The following is a 21448-nucleotide window of genomic DNA, read 5'->3' on the forward strand; positions in this document are numbered from 1 at the left end:
TCAAATGTCGTATTCCTCTTGTCAAGCCGCTCCTAAACAACAAACAACGTCAGAAGCGTCTTAACTGGGCTAAAAAAAAACACACCTGGTCTGTTGCTCAGTGGTCCAAAGTCCTCTTTTCTGATGAGAGCAACTTTTGCATCTGATTTGGAAACCAAGGACCCAGAGTATGGAGGAATAATAGAGAGGCACACAATGCAAGATGCTTGAAGTCCAGTGTGATGTTTCCACAGTCTGTGTTGATTTGGGGAGCCATGTCATCTGCTGGTGTTGGTCCACTGTGCTTCATTAAGTCCAGGGTCAACGAAGCTGTCTACCAGGAGATTTTGGAGCACTTCATGCTTCTTTCCTCAGACAAGCTTTATGGGGATGCTGACTTAATTTTCCAGTAGGACTTGGTACCTGCCCACACTGCCAAAAGCACCAAAACCTGGTTCAATGACCGTGGGATTACTGTGCTTGATTGGCCAGCAAACTCGCCTGACCTGAACCCCATAGAGAATCTATGGGGCATTGCCAAGAGAAAGATGAGAGACATGAGACCGAACAATGCAGAAGAGCTGAAGGCTGCTATTGAAGCATCCTGGTCTTCCAAAACATCTTAGCAGTGCCACAGGCTGATAGCTTCCATGCCACGCCACATTGAGGCAGTAATTGCAGCAAAAGGGGCCCAAACCAAGTACTGAGTACATATGCATGCTTATACTTTTCAGAGGTCTGATATTGTTCTATGTACAATCCTTGTTTTATTGATTGCATGTAATATTCTAATTTTCTGAGATTGTGGATTTAGGATTTTTATGAGCTATAACCCATAATCATCACAATTATGACAAATCACAGCTTGAACTATCTTGCTTTGCATGTAATGAGTCTATCTCATATATTAGTTTCCCCTTTTAAGTTGCATTACTGAAATAAATGAAATTTTGCACGATATTCTAATTTTTCGAGTTTCACCTGTAATTTAATGCTATTGGTAAACTTTATTTCAGTGTTGCCCGGTACATAGTACTATGTTCCCTACACTAATTGTTTTCACAACATCCTATGTATCAATTTACCCATATACAGAGTTTTGATTATTTATGTCAAATTCATAAAACGTAAAAATAAATGATTGAACTTTGTATGCAACAATGTCTCTAGTCTCTTTTTTGCAGTCTAGTTTCATCACAGTCCAATCCTCTGTGCAGAAAATATAATACATGTGGTAAGCCCTAGCAACTTAAGTCCTTTCTCCATTACATGTGTTTTTAGTGACCAGAGCACCAATATTAACCACTTCCCGACCAACCTATAGCAGAAATACTGCTACAGGGCGGCACGGGTGTGCAAAATCACATACAGTCAGGTCCAAAAATATTGTGACATTGACACAATTCTAACATTTTTGGCTCTATACACCACCACAATGGATTTGAAATGAAATGAATAAGATGTGCTTTAACTGCAGACTGTCAGCTTTAGTTTGAGGGTATATATACCTGATTTTGCATACCCATGCCTATAAATGGTGGTATATATACTGGAATTTATATATACAGTGGGGCAAAAAAGTATTTAGTCAGCCACCAATTGTGCAAGTTCTCCCACTTAAAAAGATGAGAGAGGCCTGTAATTGGCATCATAGGTAGACCTCAACTATGAGAGACAAAATGAGAAAAAATATCCAGACAATCACATTGGCTGATTTGGAAAGAATTTATTTGCAGATTATGGTGGAAAATAAGTATTTGGTAAATATCAAATGTTGATCTCAATACTTTGTTATATATCCTTTGTTGGCAATGACAGAGGTCAAACGTTTCCTGTAAGTCTTCACAAGGTTGGCACACACTGTTGCTGGTATGTTGGCCCATTCCTCCATGCAGATCCATTTCTGCTATAGGGCAGCGGGCAAGCGATTAAAGTCTACCATCCTGGGGGCAACTAGATTTTATGTCAGGCAAGTTAGTAAGAATGAACGGAAGAGAAAAACAATATGGTTCACTAAAGAGAAAAGTAGGAAAGAAAAAAAAATCAGCATATAGGAGATTCAAGGAAACAGGAGGTGTTGCTGACAGAGAAGAGTATAGGAATAGACAAAAAGGAGGCCAAAAACATCATCAATGCTGCCAAAAGCACAAAAAAGAGGAGGAAATTGCTAAATCTATTAAGAAAGGAGATAAAACCTTTTTAAGGTACATTAGTGATAGAAAGAATAAATACAATGGGATTGCTAAAATAAAACTGGACACAACACTTTTGTTAAGGGAGACTTGGATGTAGCAAACCACCTAAACATAAACAATTACTTTTGTTCAGTATTCTCAGAAATATATTATACTAACATTATTAAGTTGGGAAACTATATTTATTCTAGTAATGATGGCTCAGAGACAGTGGCAGCAGAGGAACTGGCTCGGTTAAAGATTAATAAAGCAATGGGCCCTGATGCTATTCATCCCAGAGTTCTAAGAGAACTTTGAGTTATAGTTGTTGGCAGAGGTGTATTTAGTTTTTGTGCTGCCCTAGGCAACTAAAAAACTGTGCACCCCCCCACCTTGCCCCTTTTCCAGTGAGAGAGAGAGGTTGCATGGTGACAGTGGCAACTAGGGTGTAAAAGGTGGTGACAAAGAAAGGGTGTATACAGTGTATTATGGAGGGTGATGGGGGAGCCATGGCTGTACGAAGGGTGTGATGGTCACAGACTGACCCCATATACACTGACCCCCCCCACACAGACTGCCCCCATATTCACTGATCCCCCACAGATTGACCCCATATACACTGATTCCCCCCACAGACTGACCCCATATACACTGATTCCCCTCACAGACTGGCCCATATACACTGATTCCCCCCACAGACTGCCCCAATATACACTGATCCCCCACAGACTGCCCCCATATACATTGATTCCCCCCACAGACTGTCCCCCATATACACTGCTCCCCCACAGACTGCCCCCATATACATTGATTCCCCCCACAGACTGCCCCCATATACACTAATCCCCCACAGACTGCCCCCATGCACATTCATTCCCCCCCACAGACTGCCCCCATATACACTGATCCCCCACAGACTGCCCCCATATACATTGATTCCCCCCACAGACTGCCCCCATATACACTGATCCACCAACAGACTGACCCCATATACGCTGATCCCCCACAGACTGACCTCATATACACTGATCCCCCACAGACTGCCCCCATATACACTGATTCCCCCCACAGACTTCCCCCATATACACTGATCCACCAACAGACTGACCCCATATACGCTGAACCCCCACAGACTGACCTCATATACACTGATCCCCCACAGACTGCCCCCATATACACTGATTCCCCCCACAGACTGCCCCCATATACACTGATCCCCCACAGACTGCCCCCATATACACTGATCCCCCACAGACTGCCCCCATATACACTGATCCCCCATATACACTGATCCCCCCACAGACTGCCCCCATATACACTGATCTCTGAAAAAGCGGAGAGGCCAAATGTTACACATTCCACGCAAAAGCCCAAAAATGGACTGGACAAAATTATTGGGACCTTTTTCAAAATCGTAAGAAATAATTGCATTCCAGGTTTATCGTGCTCCTGTAATTTGAAATTAAACTTACCTGTACCAATGAACAAATCTTAATGTTCCTGTGTCCATTGTGTGTAACATTGTCAAGAGGTGTACAGCCCATAGCACTGTAATTAATCTACCTGGATGTGGACGAAAGAGAAAAATTGATCAGAGATTGCAACAAAGGATTGTTCAAATGGTCAATCAACTTCCAGACAAATTCCAGCTGACCTTCAGAAACAGGGTATAACTGTCAGCTTGCACTATCTGAATGAAAAGTGAAGCTATGTTAGGAGACCCAAAAGAACCCCACTGCTGACACAGAAACATAAAAAAATCCAGATTTGATTGCCAAAACTTACCTGAGGAAGCCAAAATCCTTTTGGGAGAAATTTCTGTGGACATATGAAATAAAATTACAGCTTTTTCACAAAGCCCATCATTCTACTGTTTTCAGAAAAAGAAATGAGGCCTTTAAAGAAAAAAATACAGTCCCTACAGACAAACATGTTGGAGGTTCACTGATGTTTTGGGATTGCTTTGCAGCTTCAGTTACATAGTAACATAGTTAGTCTGGCTGAAAAAAGACAAACGTTCATCCAGTTCAACCATCAAACATTGTCAAGACATTCAGGCACTATATGTCTTGACAATACCAGACTACCAAAGAATTCTGGGATGTAATGTAGGGCCCATTGTTAGAAAGTTGGGTCTCCATCAGAGGTTATTGTTCTTACAGCAATGACTCAAAGCATACGTCAAAAAGTACCCAGAAATGGCTTAAAATGAAGCGCTGGCGAGTTCTGAACTGGGCAGCAATGAATCCAGATCTCAATCCCATAGAGCAGCTGTGGAGAGATCTCAAAACAGCAGTTGGGAAAAGCAACCATTCCAACCTGAGAGACCTGGAGCAGTTTGCAAAAGAAGAGCAATCCAAAATTCCATTCGAGAAGTGTAAGAAACTCATTGGTGGTTATAGGAAACGATTGATTTTAGTTATTTTTTCCAAGAGGTGTGCTATCAAATATTAAATTGAGCATGCCAACAATTTTGTCCAGTTAATTTTTGGGGTTTTGCATGGAATGTGGCTTTGCGGCAGATTTGGCTACAGGATACAGGTGAATTTAATTACAAATTACAGGAGCATCATAAACCTGAAATGCAATTATTTCTTACAATTTTGAAAAGGTGCCAATAATTTTGTCCAGTCCATTTTTGGGCTTTTTCATGAAATGTATCAGATTTGGCTTTTTGTTTCTCATTTTGTGTCATACTAATACAAACAAAAGAAATAAACATGAGAATGCCTAATCATTTGTAGTTGCAACAATTTTCTGGGTGAAGTGGTGCATTATCTGACAGAGATACAGGGTTTCAATATTTTTGGCCATGACTGTATATATGCTATAGTATTTGGTATATCATCTTATTGTAAAAGTCGAGCTTTATTTATTTTAGTTTCCACAATTCATAGATCTTTGCAGCAGCACCCATATTGTGTTAAAATGAATGGTTCTTCAGTTATAAAGGAATAAAAGAAGAAACCTTTAACCATTTTGCTACCATAGACATGAGTGATATGTCAGAACAGAAGTGCTTCGGCTGAAGCTCAATAATCCTTACTTACACTGCAGTTTTAGAGTTTGTAAGTTCATGGTCCGTTCAGCCACATAGATATACAGTATGTAGCCACATGGCATAAAGCCCACCGCTGTGGCACCACATATATGTGGATAGCTTGTTTATTATAGGTTAAAGTGTATGTAAAGGAAAACCTTTTTTTTTTTCTATAAATATACAGTGCTTTAGGTTGCTTAAGTATAGTTTTGTGTTGCTTACATTTTCTTTTTTTCACAAAAATACGCAATTTAAAGTTTACAAATATTGTGGTTTTTATTGTCATTAATAAAATGTTGTCTTTTTGATTTAGTATGACTTTTGGAATTCATATTGTGATTGTATTGTTTTTTTATTGAAACTTTAGTTTGATAAACATTTGCACAAATAACACTGGACATCAGTAACACCGTCTTTTAATCCAACAGGCCCTGTGCTTTCAGAAAATACATGGTTTGGGGGTCCTTTACTAGCTTTTAAAGCTATAGGGGAAACAGTGGAAAATGACAAAAAAAAATTTCCGACTGCCTGAGCTTAAAAATAGGCTGAACCCAGCAGTAAAGCAGTTAATGATGTCCATGGAGGCAATTAAGTATTCCATACAAGAGGACCTGGCTTGATACAAAGAATCATTTCTGCCATTCTCCAGGCAATCCAGGTGTTCTTTTTTTCTACATGGCTGAAGAGTATTCTGATTTCCTCTTCATGTTCCAAACTGTGCCTGCAATGACAGGCTTACAATTTAAAATAATGATAAATCTCTGAATCTGATCAACCTTCAGAGTTTTGATGTCAGGAGATGATTGTTTCTAGCTTTTGTACAAAATGCGATGTGAATAATTCAAAGATTTCTGATTTGAGTTTCCTGCTATTATAGTCCACATTCCTTTATAAGTTTGAGCCTAGTAATAGTTATAGAGGTTTCATATATTGGTATTAGGTTGTCCTAGATAACTATGGTTGGTGGTTCCCTTTAATACAGGCTCCACCCCTTTTGACTTACATGGCCCAGAGGCAACACGAAGTGTGGTTTATAAAATCAGCTCCTTAAAGTGGAGGTTCAGTCAAACTATAAAAAAAAGCAAAAATAAATAAATAAATAGAAGTCAGCAGCTGACTTTTAGAAAACAGACACTCACCTGTCCCTCGATCCCACAGTGTCCTCACACCGACCGGGTTCATCGGCAATTTGTATCCCTGGCATCTATAGTGTGGGCACCTAGCTGTGACAGCTTGTCGCTTCACTGAGCTTTGTGAACGGTCCCATAGTCTTCTGGGACCTGTTACATGTAGGGGGGGACAACCTCTGCCTTCGATCACCTAGGTAATTGCAGTGGAAGTGCAATTTGACAGGTACCCGCTCCCCAAAGGAGCCAATCATTAACCGGGAGCAGGGGATGAAGCCTTAAAGCAGAACTTCCCCTTTTAGAATGGAGCTCCGCTTTAACTGTATAGTTCGAATAACAAAACCCTGCTGAGAATGATACAAGAAGTCCTATAGCTTAACAAGAAAAGAAAAATAAGTAAAAACAAAATTTTTCCCTGCTTCCTAAGATACTGGCCTGTGTTTAAATTAGCTGTACACAAGGAGTTTCATGTAGCTGGCACTAAAATCACCCCAGTTCTACCCCACAGTTTAACTCCCTAAACCTTCCTTAACCTCTTAGTGCTGGCGCCTCGTAGCCCTTTAAGAGTTTCAGAAGGCGGGAGGCGGGTGGGGTTTTAGGGTCACGTGACCTACGTGATTTGTGATCACATGATCGGAAAAGGTCCCGATTGAAAGGGGAGATCAGGACCTTTCCGTGAGTCGCGGACATATGTGCTGGGAGTGCGCAGGGCACGTGCTCTCAGCACATATGTATTTTCTAATTGCACACAAATATGCGGCCGCTCTGAATCAAGGCCCAGACACCGAGAGGCCGCATATTTGTGTGCGCTCAGGGCTTAATAGCATAATGTGTATATATATATTAAAGTGCCCAAACATACAAAGCATTGAGAAAGCTTGGAATGTTACACAATGTGACTTTAGGCTTGTAGGCAGGTACCTATGGGGAGTTGTATACTCAGCAGTTGAGAAGTTTAAGAGCCAGCATGTAGCTATGAGATACCAGGGCTTCAAAGGACACTACAAAGCATTAGAGTTTGCCTGTTATGGACAAACACCTATAAAGGTATGTCTGGTCAGCCACTTCCATTAGTTAGTTTCTTTGTTACACTTGTTATTTATTATGCCATGAAAAGTTACAGTAAAGTTAAACATGCATGCATAATGGTTTCTGGCATATGAAAGAACAGGGCCAGTAAAGCACATGTGGGGTGTCAAGCAAGTCTACTACAATGGGTTAACTTGACAGGAGTGATGGAAGTGAACAGTTGCCACGGGTAACCAAGGACTGGTGGTAGGTTTATAGCAGCCTGTAATGAAGGTACCTGGCGTGGTGATGGGTTCTCCAGTAGGGAGGGGGTCAGTGCTCTGACTCCCTCCCCATCAGACGGTTTCCCAAGAATACCAGGACTGAACCTGCGTTACGGAGACAGAGGGCCTAGCCACATGGTATGAGTGAGCAGAGAAAGTTACTAAGTGCACACATAAGGTCTGCTCTGTGCATGCCGAGACCCCTTTCTGTCACTGGGAGTAGGTGGCAGAGTTACGCTGCTGCACACCCCTCTATAGCCAGTATGTTGATTTCACATGAACGTGGCCTCACCTAGTCCTGGGCATTGATGAGCATGCATACACACACAAAAGTACCCCACATGTGCATGGGTGGTCTGCTGACTTTACACATGGCAATTTTGTTCTGATCCTGAAAATCACCTTTGAGTTGTTGAATGTATTACTCCACAGCAAAATGCCACCAATAATTTCAAACATTTTCCTGTTTTTTTTTGCAGCCAAATATTCAAAATCTTGTTAGACATCAAGCAAAAACACTGCAATGACAGTCAAAAGGCATGTTTCAATTAATTGTTGTGATCTGTTCCATTTTTAAAAAATAATTTTGCCACCTGGGTGTACAGGGTTAGGGTTGAGAATCTCTTTTATCTTCCCCATATGTAGCTGATGGGGTTAAGTGAAGGATTTTTTTAGGCCAGCAGAACTTTTGTACTTGACTCTTGTGTCTGCTACAATATACATTTAAATTGGAGCATGCATGTAAAAACTAGTAAGAATAAAGACAGTTTGACATCAGTTTGAGATGCTTCTGAGATTATTCAGAATTAATTGGTGCATTTGACCTGCAGTTGACTTCCTTAGACCTTCATTTGATTTGCATCAAGCAGGTTTTGCATTCCCATAGGCTTGTTGTGAATGTAATTCCCATCTGATGCAAACAAAAACCCATCAACACAGGGCCCTGAGTCACTCTTTGTAATTTGATGCATTTTAGAATTATTTTAATTATTTAAGCACTCACACCAAAGACACAATGGACAGTGGATTTCTGGTGTCTGTACCTTCCCCCATTTCCTGTAGAGAACACTGTCTACCTCTGAGAACAGAGTTCAAACACTAACAGAAAAACTAAAACTGGTCTGTAAATGTGAGCACAGTTTATCAAGGGTTATACTACTGGTTGTCTTAGACCTGCAGTATTCAGTCTATCATCTTGCATTCGCCTAATAAGAAAACAGATTTTTTTTCTTTCACCATCATGGGTCTGCCTAAATGATGCTTTCAGCTCCTGCATGTTTCCTTTCTGTAACAACATGAACAATGTGGTGTAGTCCTGGGGGATCCCTTAGTATGTTGTCTAAAGTCTCAGCTGGCTGAAGATAGCACAGAGCAGACATTAAGGTGTATCTTTACCATTTACCCATATTTTCTCTTGTATAGCTTGAGGATCAGATAACTGCCTTATTCCTACTGAGTGAGAATGGATTTAACAGAAGTTGGCCTTGATGGATTCGGAGTTTGTTGGTAGCCTGATGTAATGAATTGCTTTAAAGTGATTCTGTCTCAAGAATAAAAGCTGCTGCAGGTATGAAGTGTGAACACCCAAAGATTGGCTGATATAAGTTGCTAATCTTAGTACTCCACTGATCTACTTAAAGCAGAGTTCCACCCTTTTTTTCATGATCCTTGACACACAATGCCCACCCGCAGAACAGTCTGTTATGGGATATTTTTATTTATTTGTTTGTTTACTTATTTATTTCTATATACCTTTTTTTGCTGTCAGTATCCTGCACTTCCAGTCCAGCCACCTAGGCGATTTTTTCATTAGCCTAGGACTCTTGGGATATTGCCATTGGTTTTCCCAGGTATCTTTGGGAAGCCTAATGATGAAGTCTTGCTGTATTTCTTGACCGGAAGTGACGTTATTGGGAGAAATGATTGAAAGGTTGCCATAACAATGGGGCGGGATCTTCTGTCGCCGCCGCCATTGTTATGGCAACCTACAAACAATACGGTGTACCATGCCGTGTGCTTACAGTGCAGTGCGAGATCAGGAGTTGCATGCTGGGTAACCAGCTGCTATCAGGGAATGGGAAGATCGCTGCAGCGATCGAATCCGCACATGCATAGAATCCTGACAAAACGTACAGGCAGGCAGACACTAGGACCCAGGCGCACCTGTCACCAATGACGGCACCAGGCAAGCACTAGGACCCAGGAGTGCCTGTCAGGAGTCGGGTGGGCTATTTAAACCCAGCTCTTGCAATGCTCAAGTGCCGTATGGTCTTTCCTGTGTTCCTGTGAGTTTACTTTGCTGCTGACCCTGCCTGATCCTGATCTGCTTACTTATCCTGCTCTGACCCCTGGCTTGCCTGACCATTCTCCTGCCTGCTCCTGCACTTTTGATCTCCTGTTGCCAAACCCGGACCGTGACTTGTTTATTCTTCTGCCTGCCGTTTTGTACCGACCTGCTCCGCTGTTACTGACCCGGCCTGTCTGACCTCGCTTACTCTACCTCCTCACATCAGACTGCTGCGTACCACCGACAGGTGCCTCTACCACAGCTGGTTGCACCCAGGGGCCGTGACCTGGTCTCGGCTTGCTCCAAGTCCATCCACACCATCAGGGGCTCTGGTGAACAAGCAGGTTGGAACTTAGATTCCGCGCCCTGGGGAATTCTGGTCTGTGGAACGCTAGAGGCTACCACCGGCTGGTCCCTAACAGCTGCACTGAATCCAGAAGAAAGTAGGAGCTGGCTTCAGATGCCCACACTAGTTATGGCCGCTGCTGAGGAATGTCACATTTACAAGTAAGCAAACGACATACACTTAGAACACTGTCCTAATTATATACCGCAACTGAAGAGAATAATGCAGGTGCTTTTTGTAGAAAAGTGCCGAGAAGACTGGAACTCCGCTTTAAGAACAGATCAAATGATTGTTAAGATGCTGAGCCTCTTTAACGATTCTTCTTCATTTTCCCTCTACAAACTTATTTTTCTGAAACACCATCACTCTGGAAAAAAAGACACTAAAAGTTTTCTGCTGCTCCAAAACATTCAGCATATACTCCATCCCCCCCTCTGTATTACATAGTTACACAGGTTAACAAAAAAGACACATCCTTTTAGCTCAACAAATAGAAATAAATACATTAATACATTAATTAATTAATTAAATTAATTTTAAAAAAATCCTATAAAGTATTGTCCAATTTGCTGCAAAGGAGAAATTTTCTTTCTGAACCTCCAATTCCTGACCAGAACTAAATCTTAAGAAAGTATATTCCACATTTTCACATCCCTTACTGAGAAGAAGTCTTTCCTTCAGACATAACCACTTGCCCTCCAGTAAATGTACAATGTACCCCCCCCCCCTTCCTGACCAGGGCATTTTTTGCGATGTTCCACCCCTTCTTCCCCCTAGCCTCTCCTTTCCCCTTGTGATAGTTGTCACTCTATTCTACCCTTAGACCCGAACTGTCATGCTTCTGTGCACAAGGCAATCCAACAGCATTCCAGCCTGACTGTATTCAGTCATACTTCACCCTCCATCCCTCCATCCCTCCATCCCTCCCTCCTTCACAGCTGCTATCCCTCTATTCACACCTCTCTTTATGGTCCACATTAACCCTTTCCCTCCTCTATAAGATCAGTCTTTCATCCTCCTCTGACATTTAAATCCACATGTCAAATCTGCATCCATCTCCAGATGACTTTTTAGGGATCCCACAGCCTCTATTCATTTTTTAGCACCCTAACCGATATCATCAATCCCCCCCAGCCATAGCCTTTTGCCATCCTACAACAAGAACCTTTTACAGTATAATCATCCCTTAACTTTCCTTCTTCAATGCTTAATTTCCCCACAGAAACAGAAAATATATAACCTGCGTTGGAATTTTTCCTATTTAATAGCGTGCAGCAACAGGCTAGGCCATAACAATTTTTTGCTTCACATTCATGCACAGCTTTACATTATCTAACATTATCTATGTCACAGTAATATCTACATACTGATTTATATCCTTTAAGACCCGACCTATTAGCGCAATCAACACACATTTACATTGCAGAGTCCTTTAGGTTCGTTGATCACTGTTATTAGTGTTGGTATTACTATTACTATTAAAAAAACTTTTTTCTCATTTTATTTTATTTTTATCTCGTTCATTTGTAGATTTTCTCTCAGCTCAATAATTACAATTACTACTGCCATTATTATCATTATCTATGATTTAATTTCTTTTTTGATTATTCTGATCATAATCAGGAACTCTTGATTTATAGATTTTTTTTGTAGAATTATTTTACCTTGGTATTTTTGCCTCTACATAATTGGCATAATGTTCTCATTTTGTAATATATATTTGATCACCTCTGCGCTTTTATTTTTTGCACTGTAAACAAAAAAAGACTGACAATTTTGAAAACAAAATTTATATTTTTGACTTTTTGCTATAAAACATATCCAATTAAAAAAAAATAATTCTTCATAAATTTAGGCCAAAATGTATTCTGCTAAATGTCTTTGCTAAAAAAAATCCCAACAAGAGTATATTAATTGGTTTATGTGAAAGTCATAGCTTCTACAAATGGCGGTATATATACTGGAATTTTTTTTTTCTTTTATATTAGTAATGGCAGCGATCAGCGACTTATAGGTGGACTACGGCGGGCATTGTGACACTGGGTGGGAATTAACTGCCACTAACATCTCCAGTGACACTAACACAACGACCAATGCTAATATCTGGGGCGATCAAAGGGTTAACTGTGTGTTAGGAAGTGATTAGACTGTGTACTGTGTGCTGTTTTCCTAAGGAGACCTGCTGCTTTCTATCTCTCTGCTGTGCAGAGAGATAGAAAGCAGTGCATCCATGCTGACAGGAGAGAGACCTGTGCTGTTTACATACAGATCTCTCCCCTCTCAGCTTCGCTGACGATCACCAAGTCCTGGCCTGGAATCACCGGCCGGGACTCAGTGATTGACATCCTCAGGAGCCAATAGCAGCGCATGTGCAAAATCACATATATTTACATGATTTTGCACAGCACAGCCACCCTGTAGCAGTACATCTGCTGTGGGCGGTGGGAAAGCGGTTAAGGAGTGCCCCTATTTCTTTGTAATGACCTTAAAGTGAATAACTGAACACAAAATTTACTATATGGACAACATTTGTGATCATAACTGCCCTTGGTTATCTCTTCTCAAGAGGAAATATATTCAGTTTAGCCAAGGTCCTCTAAGCCTTTTATTAGTTTGGTTGCCCTTGTATGCATTGTCTCCAGTTTACCTGTATCCTTTTTGTGAACTCGTGCCTAAAACTGAACTTCATATTGCAGATGAGGTCTTACTAATGATTTGTACAGAGGCAAAATTATGCCACTCTCTGGAGTCTATACTTTTTTTTAATGCAAGAAATATTTTGTTTAGAAACTGTACTGTGGCATTGCATGCTATTATTAAGTCTATGATCTACCAGAACACCTTCTCAGCCATTGACTCCCCTAGTTGTACTCCTCCTAGAATCTATGATGCATGCATCTTTTTAGCCCCAAGTGCCTAACTTTACATTTATAAACAAGAAACGTCATTCACCACATAATTGCCCAGTTAAACATTGCATTGAGGCCTGATGGTAAGTTGAAGACATCCAGTAAGAATGTTGTCCCACTACCTAGCTTGGTGTCATATGCAAACGCATAAATTGTACTTAAAAATTAAGGGTCCCAACACTGAACCTTGGGGTACACCAGTAATAACCTTAGATCATTCAGAGTATGAATTATTAATCACTACTCTCTGAATACAGTCTTTTAGCAAGTTTACTATTCATTCGTGTGGGGAACTTTGTCAAATGCTTTCACCAGGTTCAAGCATACAAAATCCACAGTCACTCCTTTGTCTACATATCTGCTTACTTCCTTATAAAATGAAAACAGATTTGTTTGGCAGCTTTGTAAATCTACGCTATCTATTGTTTAAAAAAGAAACTTTTCCCTCTGGTCTTTTATCAAACTATCTAACATCTTGTCAACTGTAGAAGTATAACTAACCAGTCTCTGATTGCTTGGTAAAGACTTTGATCCCTTTTTAGATATGAGCACCATTTTAGCCTTGTGCCAATCTAGATGTATTGAGCCAGTGATTAAACAGTCTCTGAAAAGTAGAAACAGTAGCTTCAAAGCAACAGAGCTCAACTCTTTGAAGACACATGGGTGTAAGCCATCTGGTCCAGGTGCTTTAGTCACCTTTAATTGTCCACATGTCTCTGGACCATATCAAATATGAGCCATTGTGATTATTTTGGTGCTATGTCAATATTATCCCAATTATCTCCTATATTGTAAGCTCGAAAGAGCAGGGCCCTCAATCCCCTCATGTTTTGCATTGTATTGGTATTGTTCTGTCACATGTTCTGTCCCCCTTTGTAATGTACAGCGCTGAGCGAACTATTGGCGCTTTATAAATACTGTATAATAATAATAATTATGGATTTGAGCTTCCCCATTTTCCTTTTGTATACAAATAGATGAATAAGGTATTTAATACATTTGCCTCCTCTTTGTCCCCAGTCACCCACACTATTTTGTTAAGGATCTACATACTCAGACATGAAATTACTCTCAATATATTTGAAAGATTTTCTTGGGGGGGGTGGGGGGGTTGTCCTACTCGCTTTTACAGCCTGTTGTTCATTTTGACGTTTTCAACCTTGATTTCCTTTTTACATGTCCTGTTATATTCTTTGTAACTTTCAAATGATTATCATGTTTTTTAATTTTTATATTTTTTTAATAGTGAGATCACTCCACTCACCCAGAAAAACTCTCCAAATAAAATTGAAAAAACACATGACGTGTATGTCTGTCCAAAATTAAGAAAAAAAATATTTAGTACATTTTGGCAATACATGCAATTTTTCCATTGTTTGCTTCTTTTGAGATTTCTGCAAGTGAAGAAAAATACCAGCTGACCCTGCTGTTTAAATTGGAAGATTTACCTCTGGTGCACTGAAATCCCAAGCAGTGTAATTTTTCTTTACCTCTGAAAAAAATTGCATATACTTATTTATAATTTATGTTTATTTTACTCAGATATACAGCAGGCCAAAGACCAAATATAATAATAATAATCAGAGTTTTTATTCAGCGAGAATGTTGGGGAACACAGTCCTGGCACCTCCAGCACTGAATGTATGTAATGCCAAGGAGTGATGGAGAGTGCAGGAGGGTCTATTGTTGCTGGCTGCAGGGGGATGTGTTGTAGCGGGGGGCATCTATTGTTGCTTTGATGGATCTATTGTTGCTGGGGTGGTCAGTTGTTGCTGGAGGGTGTTTTGTTGTGGGAGTCTGTTGTTGCTGGGGGGTCAGTTGTTGCTAGGAGGGATCTACTGTTGAAGGAGCAAGTCTATTGTTGCTGGCCACTGGGAGATATTGTTGCTGAGGTGGATCTATTTTTACTGGAGGGCATTTTGTAGCGGAGGATCTATTGCTTCTGGGGGGGGGGTCTTTTGTTGCTGGATGCAGGGGATCTATTTTATTGCTTTTCTTGTAATCAATAACAAATTCCATACAGATTACTTAGTGCCACAAAATGATACTTGAATCTGTATACTCTCAAAGGGCCATTCTGGGAGGTAGGTAGGTGGTGGAACCAAGAGACAGTGCTCAGATGTGGGTAGGGGGTGGAGACAAGGGGTGACTTGGAAGGGGGAGTACCTGCGCCAATTCTCTGAGAAAAAAAAGCCCTGATAATAATAATAATAATACTAGTAATAGTAATCTATTTTACTACCCTGCTGCGAAAACTGGTGCAGTACTTATCTATCAGCTGCTCCAAGCTAAGTCTGGCTGCTGATACCTAATCACAGCTTTAATTGAAATGAGGCACAACCAATGACTGGCTAACTCTTCCAATTATTACTTTGACAAGACCCAATGACCTGGTGCACCAGATCTGATTGGGTACAGGTGAGCTGAAAAAGATGCTGAAACTGTTAGTAGGTAAGTATCACAGGGTATGATAGCTGTTTATATTTTAAGGTAGAGGAAGAGTTTAATAAACTTCACATTAAGCTTTGGGTCTCATTAGATTTGAATTGAATAAATGAATTGAAGTAAAGTCTGACAGCTCTGTGGCACAACTGAATTGGCCCATTCCTCTACTGTGACACTTTCCAATGTGCACGCCATGACATTTGGTCAGGATGCAGAAAGCTGGATCTGTTTAGTCGCTGAAGAAAGTTTATTAATTTATTGGCTGTCCTTTGTCCTTGCAAAAGGTGCATGAGATGCCCAATGCTTCCAAATCTATAATGTCAAACAGTTTAATTAAGTTTAACAGATAACTTATTATTCTAGTACATTACCTGCTGTTCAGAAGACTACTGCCTCCACAAGAGGCTTTCAAGGCCCGATGCTCTTTTATGGTCTGTGTGAAATGATCAGCTGGTCTTGTTTGGACTGCTGCCAATTAACATTCTGCAGAAATGAGGTCCCTCCCTCTAAAAGTCAGCAGAAAAGCTGCTGATAATAGCAATACAGAGAAACGGCGATTATGGTATAAACAAGAGGCGAACATAAGTCAAACCAACTGGGAGAAGATTTGTCTGTTCAGAATGAACAATTGCAAGAGAAGCATTTTTTTTCTGTAACTGTAGTTTCCTATTTGTTTTAAACTTTAAGAAAATGATCACTTCTAACCCTTTCCACTATCCTACTACATTTTCAAAAATCTGCAAGTTTATGGACAATTTTATTTGCAAAGATTATTTTTTCTATTTTTATCTGGTATATTATAGCCCAATGTAAAATGCCCCCCCCCCCCCCCCCCACACACACTTTATAAGAGAAGTCTACAATTTTGTTATTGGTCAAATGAAGGTCTGCTAGAACGCGATTTGGTGTCAGGGATTCTCAATAGAGTTTGGAGCACCTTCACGCCATCTTGTGATATGATCAATCACACTATACCAGGGTTTTTTTGTACCATCCTATTGCATTGCTGTCAGTGTACCTTGAGAATACAGTGGATTAGCTAGGTTAGCTAGGAATGGAGTACACAGCAAAATCCAATAAAGGGCTAGAATGACTAAAATGGCTAGCAATTAATCACTGAGATGGAATAAATGGCTCCCCATGGTGTGAATGACAAAAGTAGCAGTAGCAGTAATTAATTGCTAATAATTATACCATGCTTCACACATCTGTATTTAATCAGGACTACATGCTTCTTGTATAAAGCAGGTTATATGTTTTTTTTTTTTTTTTGTTCAACCAGCGGGTGTGCATTCAGGGATCTCCCTTGCTGTGCTGTTGTATTCTGACAGGGGGACCCCCTCTCGTTGTAGCTGTTTCTGTTGAACAGAAAGCAGTACACACATACACAGAGGTACAAACATTTAGTACGTGTATGCCCAGCTTTACACCAGTGGGAGCCATTTGTCCCATCCAACAATTAATCATGAGAGATTTTAGCAGCACAGTAACACTAATAAACTTCACACTTTTTCCCCTAACCATAAATCCAAACTCCAGTCAAACAGCTATACAACCCCCAATTTTTTCTTGATTTTTGCATGAGGATTTCCTCTTAAAATCTGTAACAGACCCAAAGGGCTTAGTGTAGGATGTGTATGTGTGGGGGTGGGAGGGGACCTCACACCTTTTTTTTGTGTGTGGGGTCCCCTTAAAACTCATAGAAGGCCTAAAGGATTTTTTTTTTAATCTAGGATTAGGGTCTGGCATAGATTAGTTTACAAACATAATGGGAGTCTGGGAGCTGTCATTTTGCCGACAATTTACGCTATTGTTTCCCAAGCGTATTCTGACACGTCTCACATAAATGTAAAAATCAGCCCTTTTGCTAGAAAATTACTTAGACCCCCAAACATTATATATTTTTTACACAGAGGCCCTAGACAATAAAATGCTGGGTGTTGAATTTTTTATGTCACATGGTATTTGTGCAGTGGTTTTTCAAAAATATGGAAACACTACATGATTTGCAGGTGTGAAAGTCAAGACATGTTTCATACTGAAAGTAGAAGTGATGTAACAACATCTTTTTCTTCCGCTGTGTGATGAGATGCACAAGCATGGTTGACGTGGTCAACTGGCTGAAAGAGACAAAAGGACATTGCGCAGGATCATGACCGGGAATAAGAAAACAACTGCTGCAAAAAGTGACTGCAGAACTCAATCTCAGTCTTCCAAAGAAAACTCCATAAGCAAAACGTCAGAAACTCCATAAGAAAATCATTCATAGGCGAGCTGCAATTTCCAAACCACTAGTGACCGATACTAATGCTCAGAAGAGGAGATAATGGTGCAACACCCATAAATCGTAGCCTACCAATCAATGGAAGACTGTATAATGGTCCGATGAATCAAGCTTTACACTGTTCCCAACCACTGAACCTGTTTACATGTGGCAAATACCATCCAAAGCTTATGACCAGGAGTGTCTTGTGCCAAAGCTAGAGCATGGTGGCAGCTCAATCATAATTTGGGCAGCTGTCTTTGTATTGTGCAGGCCCCATCATCACTTTGAAAGGTAGAGTTACTGCCAGCGATTATGTACAAACTATTATTACTATTATACAGGATTTATATAGCGCCAACAGTTTGCTCAGCGCTTTACAATATAACAGGAGACAATACAGCAACAATACAGTTCAATACAAGAGGGATAGGAGGGCCCTGCTCCTTGGAGCTTACAATCTAGGAGGGAGGGGCTAGTGGTACAAAAGGTAGTAACTGTGGGGGATGGACTGGTAGGAAGAGTAGAAGATTCCATTATTTGCTGAGGGCAGGATAGGCATTCCTGAAGAGATAGGTTTTCAGAGATCGCCTAAAAGTGAGCAGAGTAGGCGATAGTCTGAGAGATTGGGGTAGAGAGTTCCAGAGGATGGGGGAAGCTCTGGAGAAGTCCTGGAGACAAGCATGGGAGGAGGAGACAAGGGAGCTAGAGATCAGGAGGTCGTGCGAGGAGCGGAGAGTACGGTTTGGGTGATATTTGGAGACAAGATTGGTGATGTAGTTTGGGGCAGAGTTATAAATGGCTTTATATGTTATTGTTAATGTTTTGCATTTTATCCGGTGGGCAATGGGAAGCCAGTGGAGGGATTGGCAGAGAGGGGTGGCTGATACAGAATGGTTAGTAAGGTGGATGAGTCTGGCAGCAGCATTCATGATAGACTGAAGAGGGGATAGCCTGCGATGAGGTAGGCCAATGAGGAGGGAGTTACAATAGTCAAGGCAAGAGATAAATATTGGCTGACCATGTGCACCCCATGGTACAGACATTGTTTCCAGAAGACAGCACCATTTATCAAGAAGATAATGCTCTAATGCACAGCTGGTGTTGTCAAATTGTCTTGCACTGTCCCTGGGTACCACAGTTGCCAGACCTCAATATCATAGAGCCACTATAGTAAATTTTGGAGAACATGGTTCAGGCTCGTTTTCCTCCAGGATCTCTGTGAGAACTGGAATGATTTTGGCATGAAGAGTGGTATCAGATTCCAGGATCCTCCATCCAAGACTTATATTTGTCAATATCCAGGAGAATTCAGGCATGCCAAAGGCAGTCCAACGCCATTTTAGGTAATTATATTGTTCTTTTACCATAATTTTGTCAAACCCCTTGTATAATACCTAAATGTTTGGTAAAATATAAAATATGACATTACACTAAGTAAATAGATACCTAAGATGATGTGCTTTAAAATTGCTCACACTCGTGGAATGGCGACAAACCTTGTTAACTAAAAATCTCCATAGGCAATGTTTTAAAAGCCTCTACAGGTCCAGTTTAGAGTTACACTGGAGGTCTGGTGCTAGAATTATTGCTCTCACTATAACATTCGCAGTGGTACCTTACATGTGTGATGCAAACATCATTAACATATGAGTACACAACCTATGTATGCGTTTCTCTTTGACGCATGAGCAGGGGGGCAGGGGTACTTTCATTTTTTAAATTTTATTATTAATTTTATTTAACTTTTTTACACTGTCTCTTTATTTTGTTTCTCAATTATCAACTTTTTTGCTGTCATAAGGGATGAACGACATCCCATGTTATATCATGGCCTGTGACACATCCTTTTTATGGAGATATCTGGGGTCTATTAGAACCCAGATCTCTCCTCTGGCCACGAAAGCAGCTGATCAGATACAGATCAGTCTGATCAGCTGCTTCACTGGCCAGTATCCAGCCATAAAACACAAAACCAAAACTGGAAGCGACAATTTCTGTTTTGGTCCCCGATCATCTCTATGGTCAGCAGACAAAACCGCTAGCTGCAGCCCCAGGCTCCCCAGTAGGAAGGGAGAGCCCAGGAAGGTGGCAGAAGGCTACTTAGCCACTTGCATTACTTTTACTTTAATCAGCATTGCCGGATGAAAAGATTGATACCAGAGTCATGGCTGCAGCTGCAGTCATTGCCACGGCATAACCACTGCAACTTATGGATGCACAGTGATGTGGGTGAGTGGTTAGACACACTTTTTGCTCTGAAAATGTCAGCATTGCTTTACAGGTTGCATACATCATGCAGATGTACCACTTTACAGGTAGGGTCAGGGCATTCCCCAGACACATTATATAATAACGTTTAGCATTTTTAATGTTTCACTTTAAATATTACTAAAAAAACAAATGTATTACCCATAGCAGTGTCCAGCCCCCTTGCCATTTGCCTATTAGCCTGGAAAATTACCAGACCTGTGTTTTTTTTATTTTCAGCTCCTATTTACTTCAGTGGGGTTTGGATTTGGCAGCTGAACTTTCGTCATGTTAGCTCGTTCTGTCCAGGTGTGTTCAGCTCATTCATGATCTGCATACTTCTTTTGGGTCAGTGACAAAGTATTGAAGCCAGTCAGCAATGCAGCCCCTATATATCTTTTGAGAAACATTCAAATTCAAATAATTATTTTTCTCATAGCGTAAAAATAATATTCTGTAAATAATGCAACAAATTATATGGCTTATACTTTATGTGTATGGTTTTGTATTGTGATAATGAAAACAAAATTGAAACCAGCTTTGGAATGAAATGAACCATAGCTGCAGCCAGACTTGTAAATGACAGCCAGTGAGCTGCTAATGAGAGAACAATGAGATGACTGCTGAGCATTGCTGGAAGAATTTAGGTTACCTGTTGAACTGGCACAGCTACCTTTTTCTTTTGTTTTTACCTGGTTATTATTTATTTATTACAGGTACTTATATAGCACTGTCAGTTTACACAGCGCTTTACATATATATTGTACATTCACATCAGTCCCTAACCCTCAAGGGGTGTACAATCTAAGGTCCCTAACTCACATTCATACACATACTAGGGCCACTTTAGACAGGAGCCAATTCACCTACCAGCATGTCTTTGGAGTGTGGGAGGAAACTGGGGTACCCAGAGGAAACCCACACAGGCACAGGGAGAACATGCAAACTCCAGGCAGGTGATGCCGTGGTTGGGATTTGAACCCACGGCCCTAGTACTGCCAGGCGGAAGTGCTAACTATTTAGCCACTGTGCTGCTGATTCAAGCTATCTTTTTGAAAAATAAATCATGAATTAAAAAACAAGCATTGTTCTGTTTTTTTTCCATATTCCTAGGCCTCATGCACTCTGCTGCTCCTAAACTCATGAGCTTTGGCTTTTTTATTTGCCAAAGCCCCTGAACTCAACTCAATAAAAGCCTATGTGTCCATGCACACATAGACTTTTACCAAGGTTTAGGAGCAGCAGAGTTTAGAGGCAGCAAAATGCTCCTCTCCTGAATGCAATTCTTCTGCCAGAAAACCCCTTTTGACAGAAAAACACCAAATAAATGCCAAGT

The 21448-nt window shown here is 40.7% G+C and overlaps 1 long non-coding RNA gene across 2 annotated transcripts; it reads right to left on the bottom strand.

Annotated features, from left to right (window-relative positions):
• Positions 1-1690: 1690 nt before the first annotated feature.
• Positions 1691-15994, bottom strand: LOC149451153 (uncharacterized). 2 transcript variants are annotated; one of them, XR_016315140.1, is made up of 4 exons: positions 15971-15994; positions 10451-10612; positions 3626-3716; positions 1691-1932 (listed from the first exon to the last, which is right to left on the bottom strand). It is a non-coding gene; the product is annotated as an uncharacterized LOC149451153 (long non-coding RNA). The 2 variants fall into 2 exon arrangements; XR_016315139.1 differs by having other exon boundaries at positions 1691-1992.
• Between the last annotated feature and the right edge of the window lie 5454 nt (positions 15995-21448).

The sequence above is a fragment of the Staurois parvus genome, unplaced genomic scaffold, assembly GCF_062004578.1.
Source record: "Staurois parvus isolate SC_StPar_1 unplaced genomic scaffold, SC_StPar_1.0 ptg000548l, whole genome shotgun sequence".
Classification (NCBI taxonomy): domain Eukaryota; kingdom Metazoa; phylum Chordata; class Amphibia; order Anura; family Ranidae; genus Staurois; species Staurois parvus.